The sequence below is a fragment of the Bos grunniens genome, chromosome 6, assembly GCF_055505025.1.
Source record: "Bos grunniens cultivar Pamir isolate PY7600 chromosome 6, Bosgru_T2T1.0, whole genome shotgun sequence".
In the NCBI taxonomy this organism is placed as follows: Eukaryota; Metazoa; Chordata; class Mammalia; order Artiodactyla; family Bovidae; genus Bos; species Bos grunniens.
In genome coordinates, this window is record NC_141170.1 from 80,776,721 (window position 1) to 80,798,845 (window position 22,125).

General features: G+C 39.8%; 1 long non-coding RNA gene across 10 annotated transcripts in view; it reads right to left on the reverse strand.

Moving 5' to 3' along the window:
• LOC147370916 (uncharacterized) overlaps positions 1 to 22,125 on the reverse strand; it is a 432,430-nt gene that overhangs the window by 380,864 nt on the left and 29,441 nt on the right. Inside the window, exon 3 of one of the 10 annotated variants that reach the window (XR_015165613.1) lies at positions 12,613 to 13,608. The exons of the other annotated variants lie outside the window; for them this stretch is intronic. This is a non-coding gene — a long non-coding RNA (uncharacterized LOC147370916). Of the gene's footprint in view, positions 1 to 12,612; positions 13,609 to 22,125 lie in introns of those variants that run through there. 10 annotated transcript variants of the gene reach the window in all.

The following is a 22,125-nucleotide window of genomic DNA, read 5'->3' on the forward strand; positions in this document are numbered from 1 at the left end:
ACTTACTGATTTCTTATAAAAGCATATACAGGAGGCTTTCTTTTTCTCCACACCCTCTCCAGCATTTGTTATTTGTAGACGTTTTAATGGTGGCCATTCTGACTGGTGTGAGATGTACCTCATTGTATTTTGATATGCATTTCTCTAATAGTAAACACCCTCTTCCAACAACACAAGAGAAGACTCTACACATGGACATCACCAGATGGTCAACACCGAAATCAGATTGATTATATTCTTCACAGCCAAAGATGGAGAAGCTCTATACAGTCAACAAAAACAAGACCAGGAGCTGACTGTGGCTCAGATCATGAACTTCTTATTGCCAAATTCAGACTGAAATTGAAGACAGTAGGGAAAACCACTAGACCATTCAGGTATGACCTAAATCAAATCCCTATGATTATACAGTGGAAAATTACATTACCGTATGTAAAATAAATAGCCAACGGGAATTTGCTGTATGGCTCAGGAAACTCAAACAGGGGCTCTGGATCAACCTAGAGGGGTGAGATGGGGAGAGTGATGGGATGGAGTTCCAAAAGGGAGCGGATATATGTATACCTATGGCTGATTCATGTTGAGGTTTGACAGAAAACAGCAAAATTCTGTAAAGCAATTATCCTTCAATAAAAAATGAATTAATTTTTTTTAAAAAAAAAGAAGATGCCACAGCCCATGGAATGTAGGCAGCTTCTAGAAGCTGAATGGCAAGGAAACAAATTGTCTCAGAGTAGGGCTTCCCTGGTAGCTCAGAGGGTAAAGCGTCTGCCCGCAATGTGGGAAACCTGGGTTTGATCCCTGGGTCGGGAAGATCCCCTGGAGAAGGAAATGGCAACCCACTCCAGTGTTCTTGCCTGGAGAATCCCAGGGACAGAGGAGCCTAATGGGCTGCCGTCTATGGGGTCGCACAGAGTCGGACACGACTGAAGCGACTTAGCAGCAGTAGCAGTAGCAGCATATTTTCAATGTTCCTGTTGGCCATCCAGATATCTTCTTTGGAGAACTGTCTATTTAGGTTTTCTGCACACTTTTTTTTTTTTTTTTATTAAGCTGTATGAGCTGGGTTTATATTTTGGAAATTAATCTCTTGTCAGTTGCTTCATTTGCAAATATTTTCTCCCATTCCATAGGTTCATTTTATTTACAGCTTCCTTTGTTATGCAAAAGTTTTTAAGTTTTATTAGGTCTCATTTGTTTACTTTTGCTTTTATTTCCAATTTTCTAAGAGACAGATCCAAAAAAAAATTTTTTTGCTGCAATTTATGTCAAAGAGTTTTCTGCCTATGTTTTCTTTTAGGAGGTTTGTAGTATCCAGTCTTACACTTAAGCCTTTAAGCCATTTTGAGTTTATTTCTGTATACGCTATTAGAGAATGTTCTAATTTCATTCTTTTGCAAGTAGCTGTCCAGTTTTACCAACATCACTTATTGAAACAGCTGTTTTTTCTTCATTGTATATTCTTGCCTCCCTTTTAGTAGATTAATTGACCATAAGTAGATGGGTTTATTTCTGGGATTTTTATCCTTCTGCCTGTTTTTATGCCAGTATGATACTGTTTTGATGACTGTGGCTTTGTAGTATAGTCTGTAGTGAGGGAGCCTGATTACTCCATCTTGAGAATCTTCTTTCTAAAGATTGCTTAGGCTATTTAGGGCTTTTTGTTGCTTAAATACAAATTTTAAAATTATTATCTCTAGTTCTGTAAAAAGTGCCAATGATAATTTTATAGAGATTGCACTGAATCTGTATATTGCCTTGGAGAGTATGGTCATTTTCACAGTATCGATTCTTCTAATCCAAGAACACTATATATCCATCTGTTTATATCATATTCAATTTCTTTCATTAGTATCTTATAGTTTTTGGAGTACAGGTCTTTTGCCTTCTTAGGTAGGTTTATTCCTAGACATTTTACTTTTTGATACAAGGTTAAATAGACATGTTTACTAATTCCTATTTCTGATATTTCATTGGAAGGAAACTTCCCGCACTGTTGGTGGCAATGTAAATTGGAACAATCACTATGGAAAACTGTATCAGTTTAGTTTGGTTCAGTTCAGTAACTCAGTCATGTCCAACTATTTGTGACCCCATGAATAGCAACATGCCAGGCCTCCCTGTCCATTACCAACTCCCAGAGTTTACCCAAACTCATGTCCATCAAGTCAATGATGCCATCCAGCCATCTCATCCTCTGTTGTCCCCTTCTCCTCCTGCCCACAATCCCTCCCAGTGTCAGGGTCTTTTCCAATGAGTCAACTCTTAGCATGAGGTGGCCAAAGTATTGTAGTTTCAGCTTCAGCATCAGTCCTTCCAATAAACACCAGGACTGATATCCTTTAGGATGGACTGGTTGGATCTCCTTGCAGTCCATGGGACTCCCAACAGTTTTCTCCAACACCAGAGTTCAAAAGCATCAATTCTTCAGTACTCAGCTTTCTTCAGAGTCCAACTTTCACATCCATACATGACCATTGGAAAAACCATAGCCTTGACGAGATGGACCTTTGTTGGCAAAGTAATGCCTCTGCTTTTCAATATGCTATCTAGGTTGGTCATAACTTTCCTTCCAAGGAGTAAGCGTCTTTTAATTTCATGACTGCAATCACCATCTGCAGTGATTCTGGAGCCCAGAAAAATTAGGTCTGACAGTGTTTCCACTGTTTTCCCGTCTATTTGCCATGAAGTGATGGGACCAGATGCCATGATCTTAGTTTTCTGAATGTTGAGCTTTAAGCTAACTTTTTCACTCTCCTCTTTCACTTTCATCAAGAGGCTCTTTAGTTCCTCTTCACTTTCTGCCATAAGTGGTGTCCTCTGCATATCTGAGGTTATTGGTATTTCTCCCAACAATCTTGATTCCAGCTTGTGCTTCTTCCAACCCAGCATTTCTCATGATGTACTCTGCATATGAGTTAAATAAGCAGGGTGACAATATACAGCCTTGATGTACTCCTTTTCCTATTTGGAACCAGTCTGTTGTTCCATGTCCAGTTCTAACTGTTGCTTCCTGACCTGCATATAGGTTTCTCAAGAGGCAGGTCAGGTGGTCTGGTATTCCCATCTCTTTCAGAATTTCCCACAGTTTATTGTGATCCACATAGTCAAAGGCTTTGGCATAATCAATAAAGCAGAAATAGATGTTTTTCTGGAACTTTCTTGCTTTTTCCATGATCCAGCGGATGTTGGCAATTTGATCTCTGGTTCCTCTGCCTTTTCTAAAACCAGCTTGAACAACTGGAAGTTCACAGTTCATGTATTGCTGAAGCCTGGTTTGGAGAAGTTTGAGCATTACTTTACTAGCATGTGAGATGAGTGCAATTGTGTGATAGTGTGAGCATTCTTTGGCATTGCCTTTCTTTGGGATTGGAATGAAAACTGACCTTTTCCAGTCCTGTGGCCACTGCTGAGTTTTCCAAATTTGCTGGCATATTGAGTGCAGCACTTTCCCAGCATCATCTTTCAGGATTTGAAAGAGCTCCACTGGAATTCCATCACTTCAACTAGCTTTGTTCATAGTGATGCTTTCTAAGGCCCACTTGATTTCACATTCCAGGATGTCTGGCTCTAGGTCAGTGATCACCCATCATGATTATCTGGGTCATGAAGATCTTTTTTGTACAGTGCTGTGTTTTCTTGCTACCTCTTCTTAGTATCTTCTGCTTCTGTTAGGTCCATACCATTTCTGTCCTTTATTGAGCCCATCTTTGCATAAAATGTTCCCTTGGTATGTCTAATTTTCTTGAAGAGATCCCTAGTCATTCCCATTCTGTTGTTTTCGTCTATTTCTTTGCATTGATCACTGCGGAAGCTTTCTTATCTCTTCTTGCTATTCTTTGGAACTCTGCATTCAGATGCTTATATCTTTCCTTTTCTCCTTTGCTTTTCACTTCTCTTCTTTTCACAGCTATTTGTAAGGCCTCCCCAGACAGCCATTTTGCTTTTTTGCATTTCTTTTCCATGGGGATGGTCTTGATCTCTGTCTCCTATACAATGTCACGAACCGCCGTCCATGGTTCATCAGGCACTCTATCAGATCTAGTCCCTTAAATCTATTGCTCACTTCTACTGTATAATCAAAAAGGATTTGATTTAGGTCATACCTGAAGGGTCTAGTGGTTTTCCCTAGTTTCTTCAATTTAAATCTGTATTTGGCAATAAGGAATTCATGATCTGAGCCACAGTCAGCTCCCAGTCTTGTTTTTGCTGACTGTATAGAGCTTCTCCATCTTTGGCTGCAAAGAATATAATCAATCTGATTTCGGTATTGACCATCTGGTGATGTCCATGTGTAGAGTCTTCTCTTGTGTTGTTGGAAGAGGGTGTTTGCTATAATTGTATAGTGGTTCCTTAAAAAATTATGATGGTCTTGCAATCTCACTCCAGGGCATATACTGAAAGAAAACTATAATTCAAAAAGATATGTGTACCCCAATATTCACCACAGCACTATTTACAATTGCCAAGACATGGAAGCAACCTACATCTCCATCAACAGATGAATGGATAAAGAAGTGGTACATATATACAATGGAATATTACTCAATCATAAAAAAGAATGACATAATGCCATTTGCAGCAACATGGATGGACTTAGAGATTATCATATTAACTGAATAAGTCAGAGAAAGACAAATCTATATATCACTTACATGTGGAATCATTAAGAATGATGCAAATGAGCTTATTTACAAAACAAAACAAAAAAAACAGACTCACAGACATAAGAAACAAACCTACAGTTATCAAATGAATGGAGGAGTAGACAGAGAAATAAATTAGGAATTTGGGAATAACAGATACACACTACTATATACAAAATAGATAAACAAGGACCTATTGTATAGTACAGGGAATTATATTCAGTGTCTTGTAATAACCTTTAATGGAAAATAATCTGAAAAATTAAAATTAATCTCAAAAAAATCTTTTTTCAAGAATGTTATAGACTTAATTTTTACAGTAGTCATATATGGATGTGAAAGTTGGACTATAAAGAAAGTTGAGTGCTGAAATACTAAAGCTTTTGAACTGTGGTAGTGGAGAAGACTCTTAAGAGTCCCTTGGACTGCAAGGAGATCAAACCAGCCAATCCTAAAGGAAATGAGTCCTGAATATTCATTGAAAGGACTGATGCTGAAACAAACTCCAATCCTTTGGCCACTTGATGCGAAGAACTGACTCATTTGAAAAGACCCTGATGCTAGGAAAGATTGAAGGCAGGAGGAGAAGGGGATGACAGAGGATGAAATGGTTGGATGGCATCACCAACTCAATGGAGATGAGTTTGGGTAAACTCTGGGAGTTGGTGATGGACAGGGAGGCCTGGCATGCTGCAGTCCATGGGGTCGCAAAGAGTTGGACACAACTGAGTGACTGAACTAAACTAATGGAATTTATCACATTAATTATTATAGGGAGATAATCCGAGCCTCAGTTCAAATCTACAGCCACTGAAATCATACTACATGATCGAGTATTATTACCCTAGTGTTGAGAATACATGTGTAACTAAATAACTTTACTGTATAAATTTGCTGCATATGTTTGCTGTATACCTGAAACTGATACAACATTGTATATTAACTAGGCTTCAACTAAAAAATAGTTTAAAAATGATATGTAGATGGGTATGGCAAGGTACAGGGGAAGTGGTACAGAGCCTCCATCCCCTCTCCCGGTGTACCATCCTCCCAGCGCCAATCCAAAAGCTCTCTGAACCCCATATTTCAGGGATTTTTATAGAAATGTCATTATATAGTCATGATTAATGAAATCATTCATCATTCTGGATTAAATCGACTTCCAACCTCTTTGCCCTCCCCCAAGTCAAGAAATGGAGCTGAAAGTTTCAACTCTCTAATCACAAGGTTGGTTTCCCTAGCAACCAGCTTCTATCCTTAAGGGCTTTCCAAAAATCACCTCATTAATATAAATTCAGGTGTGGCCAAAATGGGCTTGTGATGACTAACTCTTATAGGAATTTCTAAGAGTTTTAAAGCTTCTGTGCTAGGAACCAAGAGGAAAACAAAATGATATGGGCTTCCCAGGTGGCACTAGCGGTAAAGAACCTGGCTGCCAATGCAGGAGACATAACAGACGTGGGTTCAATCCCTAGGTTGGTCAGATCTCCTGGAGGAGGGCATGGCAACCCACTCCAGTATGCCTGCATAGAGAATCCCATGGACAGAGAAGCCCAGTGGTGAGTCCATAGGGTCACGAAGAGTTGGACATGACTGAAATGATTTAGTCATGTCATCCAGTACATACGTGGCTGAAACGGGCTTATTATGACCAATAAAAGATTCTTTATTGCTCTTATGGGAATTTTCAATAGTTTTAAAAGCTCTGTGCTAGGAATCAAGAGAAAAATCAAATGTATATCATTATAAATCACAAGTATACACACAAATCCTCATACATACACACACACTCCTATTCTGTTGTCTCCTGCTCACCTGTTGCCTCTTCTTAGGATGTTTTTCCTAAAAGTCTCTTGACTTATATATAGTTGCAGCTACATTAATGTAGTAAAAAAAGCAGAGACTAGGAGTCAGCCAACATATTCATATTCTGGATAAGTCACTAATCAACAATGTAACCAATGAGAGCTCTGGAAATAATCTCTTCAAGTTTCTTTCCAACTCTTAATTCCCAGTTCTGTGTTTAGACTGCGTTCCCATCATGCCCTTCCAAGTTCTCACAACCATCAGATATCATCTTCATTTCTTCAGCAAACATCAACTGGGTGCCTTTTGTATGTTAGGACCTACTCCAGGAACTAAGAATTCAGAGAAATATTAAGCCAATCTTCATCTTTACGGAATCACAACCTAGTGGATAAAATAGACAGCTAAAGCAACAATACCAATAACTATTTGTAGTAAAGTGCCTAACAATTAGCTCTTTTGATTGTAATCTAAGTGCCAGACATTAAGCTTTTGATTGCCAAGGCATCCATTTCAAAGACATTCATCTCTAAAAAACACATTGCCAACTACACAACTAGATAAAAAGCCAGGCCACCCCATGTACAAAGTTCCCATTTTGGAAACCTTGGGTGACTTAGATAACTGACCACTGGAGTAACCCTGCTTTTCCCTTCCTACATTTTAACTCTTACTTCTGTATTTAAATTCGCCAATTAATAATGAATCTGCAAAACTGTAGGCACTCCACATTTGACCCCACAAAAACATTAGAACCTCAGATCCACTCCCTCCCTCTCTCTTTCCCTTTCTCTCTCTCTCTCTAGCTGTGATCTCCCCATGTGATCTTGGGCATGCCCTGTACCCTCCTAGTCCTGTGAGTAATAAACTTTTTTTTAAGTCCCTGGTGGTTATTGCTAAGGTGCATCTTGCAATCATAGTAAGAATCAGAGGGACTAATCCAGCCACAACATTGCCTCTGGTCTGGGAAATGTCTGTGAGGGCCCAGAGAGTGCCTCAGGCATTCCTAACTGACAACATCACCATCAATAGGCTGAGACTGACACAAAACACAAGAACTTTGATAAAGTTCTAACAGACAGCTAAGTAAGCCTGAAGGAAGGACACATAAATCAAATCATCTCCTTGCTGTTATACTACATACTGCTAGGTCAAAGATGCTAGGTGATTTGTACAACTGATATAAAAATTTCAAGGAAGCTACCTTGGCTATCTCCAGGATTAGACTGACCCAATTTCTATCCCAAAGATACCAAAAGGATTGTGTTACTGTTTTTCAGTCACTCAGTCACATCCAACTCTGCGAACCCATGGACTGCAGCACACCGGGCTTCTCTGACAACATCTCCTGGAATTCACTCAAACTCATGTCCACTGATTTGGTGATGTCATCCAACCATCTCAACCTCTGTTGTCCCCTTTTCCTCCAGCACTCAATCTTCCCCAGCATCAGGGTTCTTCACATCAAGCGGCCAAAGTATTGGACCTTCAGCATCGGTCCTTCTAATGAATATTCAGGGTTGATTTCCTTTAGGATTGACCAGTTTGATGTCCTTGCTGTCCAAGGGACTCGCAAGACTCTTCTCCAATTGTGAGCACATTTTAATTAGGAAAAGGTAGAATCTGAGCATTTCTGCTTATATTTCACTGGTGAGAACTTGGTCATATGGCCATGCTAGCTATGAAAGAGGCTAGGAAATGAGTTATCTAGCTAGCTGTCTCTGTGTCTAGATAAGTGTGGGAAGCTGGAGTCCAACACCAAAAAGTAGAATAAATGGAGAATTAAATATTGAGTACAACTGTGAAGTTTCTGTCACAAAAAAAACTACCCTTAATTTCCTTGGAATCCAGATTTCATGTGACTCCCATCTTATCACTCAATAAAGTTTAGCAGTTCCCTGCCATTATGGTCACTTTCCAGTCAACAGGAAATGGGAAAAGTGGGATGGCATATGCCTTCCTTTTAAGAGCATGCCCTGGAAGTTGCATCTAACACCTTCTCTTATATCATTGAACCTGAACTTAGCTGCAAGAGAGGCCAGGAAATGGACTCCATTAATTGGCTGAGCATGGGCCCAATGGTAAAACTTCTATCACCAAGGAAGAAAATGAACAGATATTGGAAGACAATTCAATTTCTGTCAAGAAACCAACAGTAAGATAAGCCATAACTGGATGTCTGGGGGGAAAAAATCTGGTGGGTAAAGTGTTTTAACAGTGAAATCTGTTTTCACTCAAGAATCAAAAAGCAAGTGGTTAAGTTTCTCATATGTGTGTGTCTGATTAAATGTATGCATGTAGGCACAAAAACTAATAAAGTCATGCTCACAAACTACTCCATTCCCTCTTCAGGTGCAAGTTCAGTTCAGTTCAGTCACTCATCATGTCCGACTCTTTGCGACCCCATGAACTACAGCACACCAGGCCTCCTTGTCCATCACCAACTCCCTGAGTCTACCCAAACCCATGTCAATTGTATCAGTGATGCGATCCAACCATCTCATCCTCTGTCGTCCCCTTCTCCTCATGCTTTCAATCTTTTCCAGCAACAGGGTCTTTTCAAATGAGTCAGCTTTCCACATCAGGTAACCATAGTATTGGAGTTTCAGCTTCAACGTCAGTCCTTCCAATGAACACCCAGGACTGATCTCCTTTAGGATGGACTGGTTGGATCTCCTTGCAGTCCAAGGGACTCTCAAGAGTCTTCTCCAACATCACAGTTCAAAAGCATCAAATCTTGGGCACTCAGCTTTTGTTATAGTCCAACTCTCACATCCATACATGACCACTGGAAAAACCATAACCTTGACAAGATGCACCTTTGTTGACAAAGTAATGTCTCTGTTTTTTAATATGCTATCTAGGTTGGTCATAACTTTGCTTCCAAGGAGTAAGTGTCTTTTAATTTCATGGCTACAATCACCATCTGCAGTGATTTTGGAGCCCCAAAAAATAAAATCAGCCACTGTTTCCACTGTCTCCCCATATATTTGCCATGAAGTGATGGGACTGGATGCCATGATCTTAGTTTTCTGAATGTTGAGCTTTAAGCCAACTTTTTCACTCTCCTCTTTCACTTTCATCAAGAGGCTCTGTAGTTCTTCTTCACTTTGTGCCATAAGGGTGGTGTCATCTGCATATCTGAGGTTATTGATATTTCTCCCAGCAATCCTGATTGGGTCCAGGTGCAAGAGTTCCCTGAAATTGCCTCCCTAGACTGGCTCCTCAATTCTTTTAGAAGGGAAAGATTCTCTTCTGCTCAAAGGAAATCTAAGCTGATTTTCCTAATAAAATGAGAGTTAGAAGGGCAGGACACATAATAAAGTTAATAAGCCTGGACTTGATTAATAGGAAGAAATATTTAGAGAATTGAAGAATGAGTTGAGTGAGCCTAGGGAGATGAGAGAAGAGCAGGGAAGAGAAAGGAGATTTTAATGAATTCTAAAAAACAGTATTAGTCATTTTTCTATTAACACATGACTAACTAATAACCTTAGAGACTTAAAAACAACACAAATTTATTACCTCACAGTTCCCTTGGATCAAAAATCTAGACACACCTTATCTGGACCTTCTGTTCAGCATCTCACAAAGTTATAGTCGATGCACTGACTGTGCTGCAGTACTCATTTGGAGCATCGTTCTTCTCCAAGCACATTTACTCATTCCATATTGCCTGAATTCAATTCCTTGTGGTTGTAGGACTGAAAAAGTATATATTTTCTTGCTAGCTGTTGGTAACTAGGGACCATGTTCAGTGTCCAGAAGTCACCCACAGTTCTTACCTTATGTCTTATATTCAGGTCACAATATAGTCAAGTTTGCTTTCTTCCAGGCCACCACTTCTTCTTCTAATCTTCATCAGATTAGGTGATTCCCACCCAGGATAATCCCTTTGGATTAACTCAAAATCAACTGATCAGTAACCTAATATTCCCTGAACTCATCTATTCTCGTGTATCCCAGGTAATAACCCAAGCAAGGTGCCTTCCAGGCTCCCTTCCCAGGATGCCTGCCATGCTAATGGGACACACATATGTCACAAACCATAAGATACAAAGGAAAGGAAAGGAGGGAACTTACAAACTGAGTTGATTGTCGATTTTAAAGAAAAAGAAAGGGAGGCCACATCATACTAAATTAGAGATTGCTAAGCAGGAAACTCGAGTAATACAGAAGCTTAGGAGTTTAAAACACATTTTAACCACCAGAAAGAAATTGAGTCACTGAAAGTTGCCATCCTCTCCTTTCTCACAGCAATAACTTTTATTCCATCAGAATGGCATCTTTAACAAACATATTTTTTTAACATATTGTTTCACTGGTTTACCGTGTGTCACTAGCTTAATATTCATGGCTCAGTGGTAAAGAATTCACCTGCAACGCAGGAGACTTGGGTTCGATCCTTGGGTTGGTAGAATTCCCTGGAGAGGGAAACAACAACCCGCTCCAGTATCCTTGCCTGGGAAATCCCATGGACAGAGGAGTCTAGGGGGGCTACAGTCCATGGGGTCTCAAGAGTCGGACATGACTTAGCAACTAAACCACCACCACCACCACACCTCAAGAGCTTCTCCAGAGGATAATATATGAAAGCAGCAGGTTGCCTATGAAATCCTAGAATTGTTCATCTAAATGCCTATATATTCTTTATCTGACTCTGAACTATATTAGCTCTGAAAATTTGGTGTGATGCCATACTCAAATTTTGTCACTAGAAATTAATAACATCATATGGTATCACAACACAATGTAATAAAACATAACAAAGAGTCCCCATAAGAAAAACTATGCTTACAGAAGATGCCATTCTTCCATAAACTAAAAGATATCTATGGTGATTTGTCCTTGGGGAAAAGACTGACTTTTGGATGATTGAATCTGGTATTAAAATAAGAAGTTATTAAGAACTGGATACACATCCCTTCACTTAGAAGCTCTGGGACTCTGGAAAATCACTTAACTTTTTACAGATTCCATTCTCTTGCCTATGGAATGAAGAAAATAATAGAATCTACCAAGTAGAGCTGTTGTGAAGGTTAAATGAACAATGTGTATAATCTATATAGTTAGCTACAAACAAAATAGCTCAACAAATGTTAGCTATTTTTATTTAATGTACAGGCACTAAGCATTCATGTCTTTCTGTATGCAGCAACTAAACTCTTAAGAAAGACTCAGATAGAAAATTAGGAAAAAGTCCACCCAAGTTCCTTCCTAAACAACAATAATATTTCTAGCTGCTGGAGGAAAATATTGCATATAATCCTGCTCAAGTCTTTTATTAGATTCTTGCTTGACTATTAGGGCCACTTCTGAATTTGTTATTTAGAATACTGACTAAATTTATTCTTTATAGAACTCAGCAACATTCCATTCTCCATGGCTACACGTCTTCAGCATCCATTATCTATAATTTTCTTTTTCTGTCTTCCTAGAAGTGTTCTTATTGGCAATGGTTACTAGCTGGGCCTTCTTTTCTCTATAATTACTTCTTTAGAAAAATATTCTTATTTTGCTTACAAATTATTCTCCCTATGTGCAGTCAGAGTTCTTTCAACTATTGACACTCTTCTTGCCCTAACCCAGGACAGCCACCCAGTATGCCCGCTTGGTAATTATTTCGTTAGGCCCACTATTTCAAGGAAATCTTTCTTTCCGGCACTATATATGGACTTAGAGCATGAGTGTTAGATAAACAAAGCATAATGAAAACACTTAAGAGGCAGAAGAAAATAACAGAGTTTCTTTTAAGTGAATTAATGTCATAAATTTAAGGTAAACATATTTTTAGGGATTATTCCAGGTGCAAGAAACAGAATTTTGATGTCTTTATTAATCTCCTGCACTGTGCCAAGTACCCAAATAAGTGCTGAGACCCCAACTGTAAACAAGACAAACGTGGTCTCTGCCCCCACAGAGCTTGGAGTACAAGGGATAAGCAGAAAAGACAAATGCCAGACAAATAATCGTGTAACAATGGAAGAAGGCAGGGGTGAGGTAAGTACTAGGGCTCACTGGAGTGAGACAGAGAAAAATAACCTGTACAAAAAATAATCACTTCTTCTGTCCTCCCAAAATTCATATTGAAACCCTAATCCCCAAAGGGAAGTGTTTGGAGGTGGAGAACTGGGAGGTAATCAGGTTTACATGAGGTTATGAGAGTGGGCCCCCAAGTTCAGATCAGTGTCTGTACAAGAAGAGGAAGAGACCAGAGCTCACTTTCTCTTCAGCCTGATGAGGTTACAGTGAGAAGGTGACTGTCTACAGGACAGGAAGAGGGCCCTCACCAAGCCAAACCTGCCAGCACCTTGATCTTGAACTTAGCCTCCAGGTCTATTGTTTTTAAATTCACTTTAAAATAGAATACATTTTATTATACTTTATAAAACATCAGTCTATGATGGATTGTTAATAGAAGTACCAGCTCTTCATCACAGATTGTGCAGCAGACTACATTTTCCATTGTCTTCTTGTGTCGAGGCAGAGTCTTGGGATGAAGCCCCCACACCCCCACCCCCTCAATGGTGAGTGAGAAGGGATCTTAAGGGATGCACACCATGTCTGCACTAACATCAGAATGAGGTGTTGTGCCTTCTCCACTCTCTTCCTCCTTTCATCAGCTTCACACAGATGATGCCAAAGTCTGAAGGGCAGTAGAGCTATAATCAAGAAGCTAATTCCTCAATCATCATATGAAAGCTGCTCATTGACCAAAACCACCTGTATTGTGCGAGTATTATGGGTTGAATGATACTGAAGTCATAACTCCCAATATCTTAGAATATGGCCTTATTTGGAAATAGAGTCATTAGAGAAGTAAACAATTTAAAATCAGGTCATCAGAGTGAGTCTTAATTCAATATGATGGTGTCCTTAAAAAAGGAAGAAATGGTCACAGAGACACACACACAGTGGACAGACACTGTGAATACACCCAGGAAGAAAACGGCCACGTAATTGGAGTGATGCATCTACGAGTCAAGGAATACAAAGGATTACTAGCAAATACCAGGGAGAAGACAATGGCACCCCACTCTAGTACTCTTGCCTGGAAAATCCCATGGATGGAGGAGCCTGGTAGGCTGCAGTCCATGGGGTCGCTAGGAGTCAGACACAACTGAAGCAACTTAGCAGCAGCAGCAAATACCAGAGGCTAGAAGAGACAAAGAAAGAATTCTCCCTGAGAGTCATCAGAAAGAATATCTGACATCTTGATTTCAGATTTCTAGGCTTCAAACCTGTGAGACAATAACTTTCTGTTGTTTTAAGCAATCCTGCTTTTGATACTTTATTACATCAGCCCTAGGAAGTTAATATAATGAATAAGAAATAAACTGTGTAAAACCACTGAAATTAGGAAGTTAAATTAGTTAGCATCACCCTAACTAATGTGGAGGCTTCCCTGGTGGCTCAGTGGTAAAGAATCTGCCTGCAATGCAAGAGATGCGGGTTTGATCCTTGGGTTGGAAAAATCCCCTGAAGAAACAAATGGCATCCCACTCCAGTATTCTTGCCTGTAAAATCCCATGGATGGAGGAGCTTGGTGGGCTGTAGCCAGCCCACGGCCTCTGCAAGAGAGTCAGACACTACTTAGTGACTAACCAACAACTAACACAGAGAATGTATTTTAAGCAAATGCAATGTAGACTATGTTGTCAAAGACATTACCTCTGCAGTAAGGCATTTAACAGAGATCTGAGAAATGAGTAGGAATCATCTAACAAAAGGAGAGAGAGGGTGTTGGGACAGGGCAAATAGTTGATCACAGCAATAAAGCAGAAGGAATAATATCTAAGACAGTCCTGAGACAGAAGAGAATATGGTGGGTCCAGAAACTAAAAAAAAAAAAAAAAAGTCCAGTGTATCTGGAGCATGGAGAGCGGGATGATAGAGGTGAGCAGGCAGGCAGGTTGGAAGACAAGGATCAGAGCCTCTAGTTGAGAACTTGAGCCAGACGGGTATTTGTTATTAGCTTTAGGGAGGACAATAGTGTTCACAGACATTCATGGAAAAGGAATTGTTTATTGTTTTTGATCTAGTCAAAAAGTTACTTCACACACAGAGAAAGTCAGGATTGATTACCAGCTTCCTGTCCCTGCTGCCCGCTGCCCAAGTCTAGAGGAACCTGGAGGAAAGAAAAGAGATGCTACTGAAAGCACAGAGCCACACAAAAGCAGCCTTGAGCAGCCAATGCTTTGAAAGAATATTGAAGAAAAGCAATTTAAAAAAAACTGTGGTTAGATGATGTCTTAGTTTGTTCAGGTTGCTATAACAAAATACCACAGACTGAATGACTTATAAGCAACAGAAATTCATTTCTCAGTTCCGGAGGTTGGAAGTCCAAGACCAAGATGATCAGATTCTTTTGAGAACTTTCTTCATAGTTTGCAAACTTCTCACTGCATCCTCACACCACGGAAAGAGGGTAAGAGAGCACTTTGGAGTCCCTTTTATATGGAAACTATCCCATTCAGGAAGGCTCTGCCCTCATGCTCTAAGATCAACTCCAAAGGCCCCATTCCTAGTACCTTGGAGGTTAGAATTTCAATTCACAGATTTTGAGGTAACAGAAACGTTCAGACCATAGCAGAAGTTAAGCACCAAACAATTACAGAAGCAGAAAATGAGAAGTCCCAGAGTCTGGTGGTATCAGTTCAGTTCAGTCACTCAGTCGTGGCCGACTCTTTGCAACCCCATGAATCGCAGCACGCCAGGCCTCCCTGTCCATCACCAACTCCCGGAGTTCACTCAGACTCATGTCCATTGAGTCAGTGATGCCATCCAGCCATCTCATCCTCTGTCGTCCCCTTCTCCTCCTGCCCCCAATCCCTCCCAGCATCAGAGTCTTTTCCAATGAATCAACTCTTCACATGAGGTGGCCAAAGTACTGGAGTTTCAGCTTTAGCATCATTCCTTCCAAAGAACACCCAGGGCTGATCTCCTTTAGAATGGACTGGTTGGATCTCCTTGCAGTCCAAGGGACTCTCAAGAGACTTCTCCAACACCACAGTTCAAAAGCATCAATTCTTCGGCACTCAGCCTTCTTCACAGTCCAACTCTCACATCCATACATGACCACTGGAAAAATCATAGCCTTGACTAGACGAACCTTTGTTGGCAAAGTAATGTCTCTGCTTTTGAATATGCTATCTAGGTTGGTCATAACTTTCCTTCCAAGGAGTAAGCGTCTTTTAATTTCATGGCTGCAGTCACCATCTGGTGGTATAATTCCATCTAATTCAAAAAAAAACCAGAGGAGCCAATGGCATAAGTCCTGGAGTCCCAAGGCCCAAGAATCAGAGCTCTGTTGTCTAAGGGTAAGAAAATATGGACTTTCCAGCTCAAAGAGAGAGAGACCTCACCCTTGCTCACTTTTGTATGCCACTCAGGCCACCAACAGATTGAATGATGCCCACCCACGTTTGTGAGGGTGGCATGTCTTCTGGATCAAAGGCTGATCTCTTCTGGAAACAACCTACTGAAACACTCAGAAATGATGTTTTACCAGCCAACTGGGAATCCTTTAGCCCAGTCAAGCTGACACATAACATTAACCATCACACCCAATGAAGCATGGATGACTTTTCCATGACTAACTGGGATGTGGATCAATGGAGACTAAAGAAAGGGAGAATCCCAGAGTCTTTCCCTTGGCAATGTAAAGCTAAGGACAGCACTAGCTCTTAGGGAGAAGACCAGGAGGTTCTACCTAATTATTATTTATAATGCATTTAAAATGTAATGTGGTTTGTTCCTACATGTTTAGTTAAAAAAAAAAAAAAACTGTACGTAGTTCTCATTTGCTAGTTGGGAATTCATTAGCAACCCCTTATATAACTTTATATAAAATTTCTAGTGAAAGCACTTCCTCAGTGTTAATTAAAACAATAATAATAGTAATCACAATATCCAGATGATGTTGACTCCATTAACAATTGCATTCAAAATATTAAATCCAGTGTGGGTAAAACAGGTATACAATTCTTCCTAATCCACTTATTAAAATGGTATAAAATGCTCCAAAATATACATTCATGTCTGGATAAGCTACATGCTACAACAGAATAGTTCTATTGTCTTAATTGCTGGGAGAAATATCAATAACCTCAGATATGCAGATGACACCACCCTTATAGCAGAAAGTGAAGAGGAACTAAAAAAGCCTCTTGATGAAAGTGAAAGAGGAGAGTGAAAAAGTTGGCTTAAAGCTCAACATTCAGAAAACGAAGATCATGGCATCTGGTCCCATCACTTCATGGGAAATAAGATGGGGAAACAGTGGAAAGCCATGAAATTAAAAGACGCTTACTCCTTGGAAGGAAAGTTATGACCAACCTAGATAGCATGTTGAAAAGCAGAGACATTACTTTGCCAACAAAAGTCCATCTAGTCAAGGCTATGGTTTTTCCTGTGGTCATGTATAGATGTGAGAGTTGGACTGTGAAGAAGGCTGAGCGCTGAAGAATTGATGCTTTTGAACTGTGGTGTTGGAGAAGTCTCTTGAGAGTCCCTTGGACTGCAAGGAGATCCAACCAGTCCATTCTGAAGGAGATCAGCCCTGGGATTTCTTTGGAAGGAATGATGCTGAAGCTGAAACTCCAGTACTTTGGCCACCTCATGCGAAGACTTGACTCATTGGAAAAGACTCTGATGCTGGGAGGGATTGGGGGCAGGAGGAGAAGGGGACGACAGAGGATGAGATGGCTGGATGGCATCACTGACTCGATGGACGTGAGTCTGAGTGAACTCCGGGAGTTGGTGATGGACAGGGAGGCCTGGTGTGCTGCAGTTCATGGGGTCGCAAAGAGTCAGACATGACTGAGCAACGGAACTGAACTGAACTGAACTGAATGTTAGCCCTTAGCACACAGTCAGTCCACTTTGCACTACTTTATGACTTCATTTGCATGTCTGTTTTTTTTCCCTCTCCCAATGAGTTAATTTTTCAAAATATCCCAAAGGCCAAGTCTCATGTAAAGGAATCAGTCATTATTTTCATGCATAGAGACCAAAGTTTCCTTTCCCCCTGACTGTTGGCATAACACTTTCCCCCACACTCCCACCTCAAAATGCTCACGCCAAAAATGTTGATCTCACATATGACAGACATTTGCTATAATAAGTGAAACAAACAGAAGAGGTTATTGTGTTTTGAAATTTGGGAATCTAGAACTTCTAAATTCTGCCTCAGAAAATCAGCTAAAGCTAAAGCAAGCTGTGCGTTTGAATTCCTTAGATGGGGACCACCTGTTCTCGGTGAACTCCAACTGATGAATCTGCTCCCCTATAACTTCTTTATTGTGCTCTTGTCATGTACATACACCCTGGGAATTTCACAGATGTTTGTGGAATAAAGGAAGAAAGGCAGGTAGGGAAGGAAGGAGAAAGGGAGGGTAGAAAGAAGGGGAGACAAGCTAGCAAGAAACAGGCAGGAGAGGAAAAAGAAATGACATATATATAAGGAAAATAGTGCATGCTGAGCTAGGACACTGCTGTTGAATCTTCTGTTTCTGATAGCAGGAGGAGATCAGTTTGAAGCATCAAGACTGCAGAGAATGCAGTCAATAAAAAAGGCAAACTTTTCTTCCCTTTCAATGTCACTCCAATGTCAAACCACACAGTGGTCTCTGAATTTCACTTGGATGTGGGTACTAGGTAATATTAATAAAAGTAGCTTGCAGTTCTCTGGAGAGAGAAATAAACTCATCCATATCCTAATGTCTGCCTCAGCTTTTCCTCTACTTGATGTTGTCTCCCCAAATCTCCACCTGCCTGCCTCCTTGCCATTTAGGTTTTGGATCAAAGGTAACTCCCTTGACAGGAATGTCTTTAACCACCCACTAGTAAAATAAATAGCCCCTCTAACTGATTGTCATCATAGCACTCAACACTAGCTAATATTTTTGTTTGTTTAGCATCTGTCTACCACTGCTAGAATGTAAGCCTCCTGGGAATAGGGATTGTAGCCTTAAGGTCTGATTCTCTGCTGTATCCCCAGTACCTGTAAGAATGCTGCAACAAAGAAGGCTTAAATAATTGCTTGTTGAAGTAATCCATTTCTGTTACTTTATTTTTTTAAAAAAGAAGGGTGAAATATCTGTGGCATGGAACAACAGATTGGTTCCAAACAGGGAAAGGAGAACATCAAGGCTGTATATTGTCACCCTACTTATTTAACTTATATGCAGAGTACATCATGAGAAACTCTGGGCTGGAGGAAACACAAGCTGGAATAAAGATTCCTGGGAGAAATATCAATAACCTCAGATATGCAGATGACACCACCCTTATGGCAGAAACTGAAGAGGAACTAAAAAGCCTCTTGATGAAAGTGAAAGAGGAGAGTGAAAATGTTGGCTTAAAACTCAACATTCAGAAAAGTAAGATCATGGAATCCGGCCCTGTCACTTCATGGGAAATAGATGGGGAAACAGTGGAAACACTGGCTGATTTTATTTTGAGGGGCTCCAAAATCACTGCAGATGGTGATTGCAGCCATGAAATTAAAAGACGCTTACTCCTTGGAAGGAAAGTTATGACCAACCTAGACAGCATATTAAAAAGCAGAGACATTACTTTACCAACAAAGGTCCATCTAGTCAAGGCTATGGTTTTTCCAGTAGTCATGTATTAATGTGAGAGTTGGACTATAAGGAAAGCTGAGCACTGAAGAATTGATGCTTTTGAACTGTCGTGTTGGAGAAGACTCTAGAGAGTCCCTTGGACTGCAAGGAGATCCAACCAGTTCATCATAAAGGATATCAGTCCTGGGTGTTCATTGGAAGGATTGATGTTGAAGCTGAAACTCCAATACTTTGGTCACCAAACAAATGGTTCACATTTGTTTCACAGATGTGAACAGCTGACTCATTTGAAAAGACCCTGATGCTGGGAAAGATTGAGGACAGGAGGAGAAGGGGACAATAGAGGATGAGATGGTTGGATGGCATCACCGACTCAATGGACATGAGTTTGGGTAGGCTCCAGGAGTTGGTGATGGACAGGGAGGCCTGGTGTGCTGCAGTCCACAGGATCACAAAGAGTCGGACATGACTGAGCGACAGAACTGAACTGAACTGATGACATAGACTCCCACCATCTTTACTCAACTTAATTAACATCCACTTTGGAGTAAAAAATTAGTCTTTGTAATGTATTGACTTCCAGATTACTAATTTTGTTTTCCCACAGATCACTCATCCCTGTTAACTTTCCAAATGGCTGATCATTGCCTTTATATAGTAACTTAAATCATTTATGGTACTTGATTGATTCTTTAAATAAGTGAAGAATATATATGCATGTATACTTTTCTTTATTAAAAAACAAGGATATTTCACAAATTTAAGACTTCAAAACAGAATCTTGATAATCCAGTAGGTTTTCCAGAGTACTTCAATCAATAGCAGAAGTATTTCACCACATAGAGACAAAAACAAAAAAAGATGTTTACCAAACAGGTAAATGCCACATTGGGGAATAAGTTCTATGTGTTATAAACTTAGATTTGAAAATTCTCAGAAATCCATGAATTATACAGATTTTATGCAACTGTTTTTTCTATCATTCAATAGTTTCCATAGCAACTCTGGCATTAAATTGTGTATATGCTACCTTGAAGACACAAAGCATCATTCTCTCTACTTAAAGTGAAGTACTATGTTATTTCTCAGCGTTATGTTCTGTTTAGAGAAAAAAAATATACTGCCACTGAACACAATGCTGTTGTGTTAGCTTCACATTGTTTGGCTTAAAGTAGATTTGAATTCTCCTTTGTTAAAGTTTTCAAGTTGTTAAAAAGAAATAGGGCAAGTGTACAATAAAATTAAGATATTTTCCTTTCTGGTGAGAAGGAAAATTTTAAAACAGTGGGAGAAGTAAAAATATGGGAGACAAATTTAAAACTGTACTCTTAAGATCGGATTGAAAATGAGGCTATGCATTTGCAAGAACAGAAGCCAGGCCATTCCCATTACAAGATGATTTCTGGGAACCAAGGAATATTCTGTTTCTTGATCTGGGTACTAATTTCACAGATATGGTCAGTTTATGATATTTATTGAGTAGTACATGTAGGGCATGTGCACTTTTCTGAATGTGTACTGTACTAAATTTTAAAATCCTTTAGAAGTCGGTCTGTTCCAAAACCTGTTTGTCTTATCTGCTGTGCAGTCAAATCTTTTCTTTAAAAAACCAGATAGTGAACATTTTAGGCTTTATGAGACACCATTTCTATCTTTTGGGTTAGAGGGTTTGGTTGGTTGGTTGCTAGGCTTTTTATAACTCTTTAAAATGAAAAATCATTCTTCACTTGAGAGTTGTACAAAAACAGGTCATGGGCAACTTATGAAGTCAGGAGAATTTGGGATCACCAAGGGAGTGAATCCAGACAGAGAGGAAATAGGACCACAGATTGAACCCCAGGATCTCCAATATTAAGTTATACCTATTAAACCTATTATTATGATAAATTACATCATTAAATTTCCTAACATTAAGCCTTTTCATTTCTGACTAAGTCATGTTATATTATTCTTTAATGTGCTACCAAGTTTTCTTTAATGCCCTTTTTTTTTAGTATTTTTTATTTTTATTTGTAAAGTGAGATAGTTTTAGTTTCCTTTTCTGTTAAATTTTTCTTAAGCTTTGTTATCAATGTTGTACGTACATCACAAGAATTGATCTGGAAGTTTTTCTTCTTTCTCCATGCTCTAGAATATATAAAATAGCAATAAAAGTATCTGCAATTGAAAGTTTTCATTGAAGTTTTCTACAAATCTGTCTAGGCCAAAGGCTTTGTAAATTTTTTTGATAACAGCAATAATTTAACATAGCATTTACTCTTTGCCAGACCTTGTTCTAAGAACAAGGTCATTTAATCTTCACAACAACCTAATGAGCTAAGTATGATTATCATCATCATCATCATCTCCATTTTGAATCTGAGGAAACTGAAGCAAGACAGGTTAAATGGGGATGGCAGGTGGACACTGTCTATTTTAACAGATGGAATTCAATGTAGGAAATCGATTACATAAGTATGGAAAAGATGAAGGAGTAAGAAAGGAATATTGAGGCAAAGCAAAACAAAGGCTGGTACCACTCTTAGGGGTGTAGCAACAAAGTGGAAGAAAGTTAGAACAAGAACGTAGGAGCTTGGGGATTTCCAGGTGGTGCTAGTGGTAAAGACCCCCCTGTCAATGCAGGAGACATAAGAAACGGGTTCAATCCCTACATCAGGAAGATGCCCTGGAGGAGGGCATGGCAATCCATTCCAGTATTGTTGCCTGGAGAATCCCATGGACAGAGGAGAGTGGTGGGCTACAGTCCACTGGGGTCACATAGAATTGGACAAAGCAACTTAGCACGTGGGAGCTTAGAGGAAGAGCCCAGCAGAATGGAGGCTCTGATCTCAGGGGCATGATGAAGCTGTTTCCGGGGATGTCCTTAGAAGCAGAAGGATGTGTGACAAACAGAAACAGCAACAAATCAAAAGAAAGTCCATTTTCTATAGCTCCTGACTTTCACCTTTCTCAGTGCTCCCTATCTACAGAAGGCAGTGGGCAAAAGAACCTGTGAACCGAAGTTTGCAAAGGCCCAGCATCAGAGAACATTTTAAGACGGATTTCAGAGCTCAAGGGCAGTGTATGGAGAAGCCAGAATCTCTCTA